At 39.4% G+C, this 8,784-nt stretch overlaps 1 long non-coding RNA gene across 1 annotated transcript; it reads right to left on the bottom strand.

The window, feature by feature from the left end:
• Positions 1-330: 330 nt before the first annotated feature.
• LOC144505472 (uncharacterized) lies at positions 331-7,765 on the bottom strand. The gene is made up of 2 exons (XR_013499817.1): positions 7,647-7,765; positions 331-535 (listed from the first exon to the last, which is right to left on the bottom strand). It is a non-coding gene; the product is annotated as an uncharacterized LOC144505472 (long non-coding RNA).
• Between the last annotated feature and the right edge of the window lie 1,019 nt (positions 7,766-8,784).

Raw genomic sequence — 8,784 nt, 5'->3', positions numbered from 1 at the left:
GCAACTCGACAGTCTTGTGCACCTGTTCTGTGTATTTAAATGGAATGACATGCATTTGATCAGCACCAGAAATCAGAGACATGCAGGTCCCAGGATTTGCACCAGTTATCGACACCAGAAAGTTATCTGGTGCACAATAGCTTAAGTGGAAGGCTGAAAAGGAATGAATAACTTTGTCCACTTCCCTTGACCCTTGCTGTTTCGTGGCCAGTGGTTAATGGAACTTTTCCATATTAAAGTTGATCAAAACATATAGTAATTTCTTAACGATACAAGAAACACTCATTGGACTATCCACCTTGTTACTAGAACAGGGAACGGCACAAAATATCGACCTGAATAAATTTATTTTTATACTTGCTAAATTGAAAGCGCGGAAATTAAATTCTACATTGTTGCAGTAACACATAGGGTGGAATTTTACAGCTTCGCTCGGGCGATTCCGTGGCGGGCAAGGTGGTCGGGTTCCAGTGATGGTATTACAGCATGTAGGCTCTATTACACGTTATAATGAACATTTCTTCTCGTACATATCCTGTGAAAAGTGTAGAACGATGAGAATGTATAATCAGTATCGTAATATTATTTTTCATGTAAAATAAATCTATAATTATAAATGCAGAATCTTTCTTCATACGACCCAACAATATTCATTTGCAAAAGTTAATTGTATAGTGTGTGTGTGGGGGAGGACGGGGTGCGAGGGAGTGTGCAAGGCTGAATGTTCGCCCTGGGTTTTAGACCCCAGTGCCCTGTGGCATTAAATCTGTCCTCCATGTTTGTACACTCAAGTCACACTATTTCAGTTTGTGTCTTTTCAGCTCTGAAAAAGTGTCATGCGCACTTGAAACATTAACTCTGTCGCTCTCTCTCCACAGACGCTGCCAAACCTGCTGAGTTTTTCCAGCATTTTTTGTTTATATTTTGACTTGTGTCTTCCCTGGAATGTCAAATTTCTCTTCCTTAATTTCAAAATTCTCCTGAACATATATACTGTTCCTCTTTGGCTTTCTTCACCCTTGCAAACATTTTATACCTCTGAATATTGAATTAATTTACATCTTATAGATCTGTATAAACTCTCCTACTGTTATACGTACACATTTAACTCGAGCATTTTATTCTGATCGTTTCCAGCTTCTAAATATAGATACCAAAGCCAAGATTTTCTGATTGTTGAAATGGCGTTGGTTACAGTACATATTTGTTAAAGATACCTTTGTAGTTTTCTGTACGTTAAAAACACGTCTTCATTAACTACTTGTAACTATGTGCATATATAGAGTAAAGGGTACAAGCAAGGAGCTATCTCCATGTCTAGATCTTAACACGTCTCTGGCCAAAACCACACTGACCCTAGCTCCAGGTCATGTGCCATCTTAGATCACTGTGTGGACAGTACTGTACTCAGTCCCACATTAACCCTGTATTACCAGACCCTTCTACTACACTGAGCAACCTCTTTTTATTGCCAGTATTAATTCACTGAAATCAACTGGTCACAACAGTATCAGGACAACACCAATATGAAAATCAAGGCTTAAACTCTAGTGTCTGCCCTATTTTGGAGTTATCTATTGATTAAGCCCATGTATTGATAAAAAGAGGAATTGATTGACCCTTTTCCCAATATAGTTGGAGGATCTATTAGAAGTTACCAGAGTTGGATTGCTGGTTGGCATTGCACAATCACAGAGAATACCAGGAGAAATTGTTTTGCATATCTGGACATCATGTGCCAGGAACAGGGCAAAATTTACAACAGTTTACAAATATTCATCATTTGTACAACTATTTTAAATGTATGTGTTACAATATTTCCATTTTTTGGTTGTTCTATACATGTAACTGTTTTTGTAAAATTTTCTTCAAAACAAGATTGCAAAGCTGTTAAATCATTATTCGGCAAGTAAATGCACTGCTTAACATCTGCCCCACTGCAAAACAGATCATGGGGGTCCCCAGTTTAAAATGTTGTCCTGTACGAATTTAACTGATCTCAAACGTATAAGAAATCAAAGCCACAATTCATCTAGCTGATTCTGGTAAAAAGGAGGAAAAAACCAGCTGGGATTCCTGATCCTGCTCAGTGATCCTTCCTGAAAAGTATACATTTGGTGAGAATGGACCTCAGATTAGCTGTGAAACCTCCCACAGTCAAATATCATCCATAGGCTCAGATACGAAGAATGGCTGCTTATGAGACGTAGCAGAGGGTTGTATCTTTAGACCTACATTGTAACAAGGCACAACGCCTTCTGTAGAGGAGGGGAGTAAATTGAAAAGAAAGGGAATCTCATTTTCAGAAAATAAAAGAGAAAGGAGAATTGTAAAATAATTATTTTAATATTTAAGGAACAAATTTGAAAAAAAACTAATGCAAACATTTGTTAATTTGTTCAAATCTTTTCAGTTGCTACATTAACAACTAGCATGAAAATTTTAATGTTCCACATAGAGATTTCCTGTGAAATATCACACTCCCAAGCAAACCTATCACCAGAGACTGAAAAGCCCTGAAATCAGTTCGCTAACATATGTCTTCTTTATACTCAATTCCTGGTGTAGTGAAATGCTCAAAATGCGATTAAGCAGTACTTTACTCGCAATGCTGACACACTGAATTTATATAAACATAGATTAAGTATTGTAAAAAGAAGTTCCATTGATATAGCACCTGGTACAACCTCAGGGTATCCCAGAGCACTTAATAGTCAATGGTGTCCATTTCATTTAACTCCTTTTGATTGAAAGATTACTGATCCCATATCATTTTGCCAACTATTTTTGTATTACCTATTGCAATGTTTTACAATTGTATGTGAGCAGATTTAACGTTTGTAATTAAACTATGGGTAACTTTCCATCACCTGGTAATCGAATACCAAGTAAATTTTATTCCTTCACTACTGTGTTGGCTGAGAACACATAGGCACAGACAAAGGCTCAAACCTAGGGTCTTCCTGGCCTAGCCAGTTCAGATGGACCCCCTTTGTATGTAGGATATAGGTTACAATTTCAAATTAAGAATCTTGAATATCGAGAAAGAAAACTGAACTTGCATTCATTGCCTATATTATCTGATTCTTGTCAGTGAGTTTGCCCAAATACATCTCAAAGCGATTTGGTGTATTTGTTAACTCCTTGTTAACTGTTCCCAGATCTCTATTGAAGTATTCAATATATCACATATAATAGTTGATTCTGTAAATAGGTCTTATTGGGATGGCATGGTGGCACAGTGGTTAGCATTGCTGCCTCACAGCACCAGGGACCCGGGTTCAATTCCTGGCTTGGGTCAAAGTCTGTGCAGAGTCTGCATATTCTCCCCGTGTCTGCATGGGTTTCCTCTGGGTGCTCTGGTTTCCCCCCCACAGTTCAAAAGACTGGTTAGGTGCATTGGTCATGCTAAATTTTCCCTCAGTGTGCCCGAACAGACGCTGGAGTGTGGCGACTAGGGGATTTTCACAGTAACTTCATTGCAGTGTTAATATAAGCCTACTTGTGACAATAATTGACTTATTGTGAATAATCCTGTTTAACACAAAATCCGTAATATTCAAAAATGCTAAAATGGGTGAATCATTTTTATTTTCAGTTTTTTTTCTGAGCTGTGCCTGTACCACACAACCTATCCAGGCAACAGGACGGACTGTTCAATCCCAACCTTCTGCCAATATCACTTTATAGCCAGTTGTTTGAAGTTGCCAGACAGTGTGGTTCCTGTGCGTGACTATACCTCCTACTGCTCCTTTCTTGAATGGCCTCCATTCAAGCCTTCCTAAAGAAGCACAACTGAGCTAGGGACTTAGCATGTGGAAGGTTGACTAGGTGGCATATTGTGGGGCTCCAAACTGTCAAATTGTGCTGCCCCCACCAAAATTATATCGAAACAATAAAGATCCATGAAAAAAAACTATCTTGTTTCGGATTTAATGCATGGCCAAAACTGCGATAAGGTTTATGAGTCAACCCATCATGGCATCCTTGCGGAATAAAAGTAAGTTCAATTTTGCATCAGAACTGGTGGAACAAGAGCTAACTAAGCAAACAATAGTGTTATTTTGTGGTTTTGAATCTCTTGAGATGGAGCATTCTGTCTGGGTCAGGGTGACCCGTGTTAAATGCAATTCCTCGGAGTACTTATCGAGAGGAATTCCCAAGTCAGTTGGAGTGCCAGAAAATTGTAAATTACCTGCCCAGTATATTTGCTAACTTTGAATTCAAGTTTAAGGTTATCCCAGTCCGAAGCAAATTCTCTGCTCTCTGGCCTTTGAGTTCTGCGGGTAAATTGTGGGAGCTTTTACTTTGAAAAACGATAAAAGTAAAGCAGTGTATGCTGTTCATATCCAAAATCTAATTGCTATTAATTGAAAATGGCCTCAGGTCAATTATCATTTAATGGTTATTTATGAAGGACGTTGAATTGGTTACAACTTTTAGGCATCAGGTCAGTTAAGTATTAATTGGCTAGCTCTTTGCTTTATACTTGAAGACTGCCATTTGCAATAAAGTGTAACACTTTGAAATATGACATATTTGTCTTAGACTCAAAACCTTTCCACATTTGGAAACAATCATTTGGCATTCGTATCTGCCCAACATTTGTGCCAGCAGCATATACTTGTGCGTTTTGCTTGTCGACAACAGCCCAAGTCTACCTGTCATTTTAGATGTCACAGCAAATACACAAACTTTGGTTTGACACTATGTGATCAGGAGACATGGAGATAATTTTACTCAATTGAAATGTCCTATGGCATTGTTCACGATGCGAGGTTATCCTGTTCCAAGGAAAGAGTGCTAAATTGTAGCTGGGATAGTGGATGCCCAATGGAAGTGAAAATATTTAGAAAGAGATTTGTATGAATTCTGTCCAGTCATTAAAACAATTGGCTTTGATTTTATCAAATCACAGAAAGACATCATCTGTGCCAATTCTTTGCAAGATCAATCCAAAACTTACCCCACACTCTTCCAAGAGCTGGAACTAGTCTTACCAATGCTTTGAAAAACGTTTATATTACTACTTTACTCTTGTATTCTTGCCCTCAATTTTAACCCAGCTTGACAGGCAGATGAGGGTTGGCTACAGGGTTAAAATTGCGAAAGTACAATTCCTGGCTCCAACCCTTCACATTCCCATTCAGTGTTAATTCAATTATGGCAATTAATTGTACCAACAAAAACTTTCTCTGCACAGAGTGGATCTTCAAAAGAATTGGGGCTCTATGAAGTTAAGATGCCTTTTTGGAGAGTCAGTACAGACTCGATCGGCCGAATGGCCTCCTTCTGCACTCTAGGGGTTCTATGGACTTCAATGTGAACTTAACTGAAACTGCAAGTGGAAACACACAAGTCAGCAACATTGCTAGAGGTACACTGGTGAGATAGGATTGTTGAGTATGCTGGATGTAAAAATCCACGTTTTCATAGAGGTTTACAGCGTAGAAACAGCCCTTCGGCCCAACTTGTCCAAACTGCCCTTTTTTTTTAAACCCCTAGCTAGTCCCAATTGCCTGCATTTTACCCATATCCCTCTATACCCATCTTACCCATGTAACTATCTAAATGCTTTTTAAAAGATAAAATTGTACCCGCCTCTACTACTACCTCTGGCAACTTGTTCCAGACACTCACCACCCTCTGTGTGAAAACATTCCCCCACTCTACACTTTTGTATCTCTCCCCTCTCACCTTAAACCTATGCCCTCTAGTTTTAGCCTCCCCTACCTTTGGGAAAAGCTATTGACTATCTAGCTGATCTATGCCCCTCACTATTTTATAGACCTCTATAAGATCACCCCTCAGCCTTCTATGCTCCAGAGAAAAAAGTCCCAGTCTACCCAGTCTCTCCTTATAACTCAAACCATCAAGTTCCGGTAGCATCCTAGTAAATCTTTTCTGCACTCTTTCTAGTTTAATAATATCCTTTCTATAATAGGGTGACCAGAACTGTACGCAGTACTCCAAGTGTGGCCATACCAATGTCTTGTACAACTTCAACAAGACATCCCAACTCCTGTATTCAATGTTCTAACCAATGAAACAAGCATGCTGAATGCCTTCTTCATCACTCTGTCCACCTGTGACTCCACTTTCAAGGAGCTATGAACATGTATCCCTCGATCTCTTTGTTCTGTAACACTCCCCAACGTCCCACCATTAATTGAGTAAGTCCTGCCCTAGTTTAATCTACCAAAATGCATCACCTCGCATTTATCTAAATTAAACTCCATCTGCCATTCTTCAGCCCACTGGCCCGATTGATCAAAATCCCATTGCAATCCGAGATAACCTTCTTCACTGTCCACTATGCCCCCAATCTTGGTGTCATCTGCAAACTTACTAACCATGCCTCCTATATTCTCATCCAAATCATTAATATAAATGACAAATAACAGTGGACCCAGCACTGATCCCTGAGGCACACCGTTGATCACAGGCCTCCAGTTTGAAAAACAACCCTCTTCAACAATCCTCTGGTTTCTGTCATCAAGCCAATTTTGTATCCAATAAAGCTGGAATATTACAAGCTATTAGCAAATCAGGGCCTAGAGTCCGTTTCAGGCCCCTTTCAGGAATGCATCTGCAATTGACTATAACACGTGCCATGTGGGGCAGAGGATATTTTTTTTTCAATGCTCAACATTGTAATGACTTCATTCAGGCCATTGAGGTTGGCCTATTGGAGTATGATCTTCCCCCCCTTTTAAAGTTCCCCTCCTTTTAGGGAGCTGCCCCTTTTGAGTTGTCTCTAAGTTAAGTTGATTTTGTTTATTTGGTTGGACACAAAAAGATGTCCCTGATTAAGGATCTAATTGATGGGCCAATCAGGAAGTCTTTGCCTTCTACTTAACCGGGAGTGTCAGTTCCTCTGACATACCCGGAGGTAGACTGTTAACTAATAGCATGCTGTGTAAGGTTGTTAAGAGTTGTAAATAAAGGAATTTTGGTGAAGGGACTTCTGTCGCTGCAGACTTACTACAAACATCCATGCAGCAGCCCTTGAAGGAACCATTGGAGGCTCCTACCCAAAACCTAAATATTACACTTACATATTTGTCACTTACATCATTGTGGTGTCGAGAGGAACAGGAACTTTAAGGTGTGGATTTGTGATGAAAAAGAGACATTAATCAAAAACCCATTTTAACAGATGGAACTGTTTATTTTTTTTTAAAGAGGATGGTAACCGTATTGAGAAAATACTATTGAGCGGATAATTTTAAAGGAAATATTCCCAGCAGAGACTGTAGTTAGAATTGAGGAATGAGAGGGGATTTAAAACTGTGAGCAGAGCTACCTACGGTCTTCTCAATGGCAAAAATGAAATTTCAGAATTTATTAATTCAGAGAATAAACAGATTTGCAGCGAAAGCAGAGTTGTTTAAAAGGGAGCATTTCCTCTTTGTCTACATTGGGAATAGCACAGGAGTTCCAGTAAGAAAGACAGTGAATTTTTTGAGTGCAGATAGTATGATCAAATTCAATGTTAACTAACTCCAGATTTTTGCTCAGGCTAATTGTAACAGGGTGAGACAGAGATTCACGAGATCAAACTAGTTAAAACTGTTATCACATAAAACGCAGATGAGCAGTGGGAGGTGTTCAAACAATTTAGCTTATGCAGGGTTAGTACATACCCGCAAGGAGAAAGAGCTCCACTTCTCAAATAAAACCGTCATGGGCGACAAATGGAGAGATAACTTAAAACTGAAGGAAAGTGCAAAGAACAGTGTAAATCCAAGGATCTGGGAGAGCTATAAAGAACGGTAAAGGAAGGCAAAAAATAAAGAGTTAACCGCTGCAAAAAGGTAATATGAAAGAAACTTTCAAGTTACATCAATATTAACACAAAATGCTTTTTTTGCAATTATTTTGGAAGAAAAAGGGTTGTCAAGGGTCCTTTGAAACCAGATGTGGATAACATTGAAAATGGAACGAAGGAAATGGCAGACTTGAACAATCATTTTGTGTCACTTTGTTCACAGCAGAGAAAGAGGATAATGTACTGAACACTCAAGAGAGGCTAATAATAAATCAAGTTCTGCGACTAACTAAAGTTAACTTAAGCAAGAAAACAGGTTAGAAAAAATAATGGCACAAAAGACTGACTCATTCCCAGGTCCTGATCGTTTCCACTCCAGGGTTGTAAAGGAAATAGATGAGGAAATTGCAAATGCTTTAGCCATCATCTTCCAAAGCTCTCTCAGGAATTGTTCCTTTAGATTGGAAAATTGCAAAAGTAACTTTATTATTGAAGAAAGGTGGGATAAAGAAACTAGGGAATTATAGACCCATTAGTTCAACATCTGTTGTGGGGATGTTTTTGGAATCTATAACTAAAGACAGGTTGACTGAACATTTAGAGAAATTTGAGCCGATTAGAGAGAGCCAACATGCATTTGTAAAGGGTGGACCAGGTTCACCGAATCATTTGGGCAGGATTTAATGGCCTTCCCTGTGGTGGGTTTGGGGATGGGGGGGGGGAAGGGATGGTGGGGTCATTTAATCAGGTGTGAGGATGCGGGTTGGGGAACCTGCTGCCTGCCCAACTCTGCTTGATTAAGTCTGGGGTGAAAAGGCTTGTGGACAGCCATCTTGCCAGAACACTAATTAAAAAGTAAAGTTTATTTATTTATTAGTCACAAGTAAGGCTTACATTAACACTGCAATGAGGTTACTGTGAAATTTCCCTAGTCGCCACACTCCGGCGCCTGTTCGGGTCAATGCATCTAACCACCATGTCATTCAGACTGTGGGAGGACACTGAAGGGAACC

Source organism: Mustelus asterias, chromosome 16, assembly GCF_964213995.1.
Source record: "Mustelus asterias chromosome 16, sMusAst1.hap1.1, whole genome shotgun sequence".
Classification (NCBI taxonomy): domain Eukaryota; kingdom Metazoa; phylum Chordata; class Chondrichthyes; order Carcharhiniformes; family Triakidae; genus Mustelus; species Mustelus asterias.
Note: the sequence above shows the minus strand (reverse complement) of the source record. Positions and strands in the feature narration are given on the sequence as shown.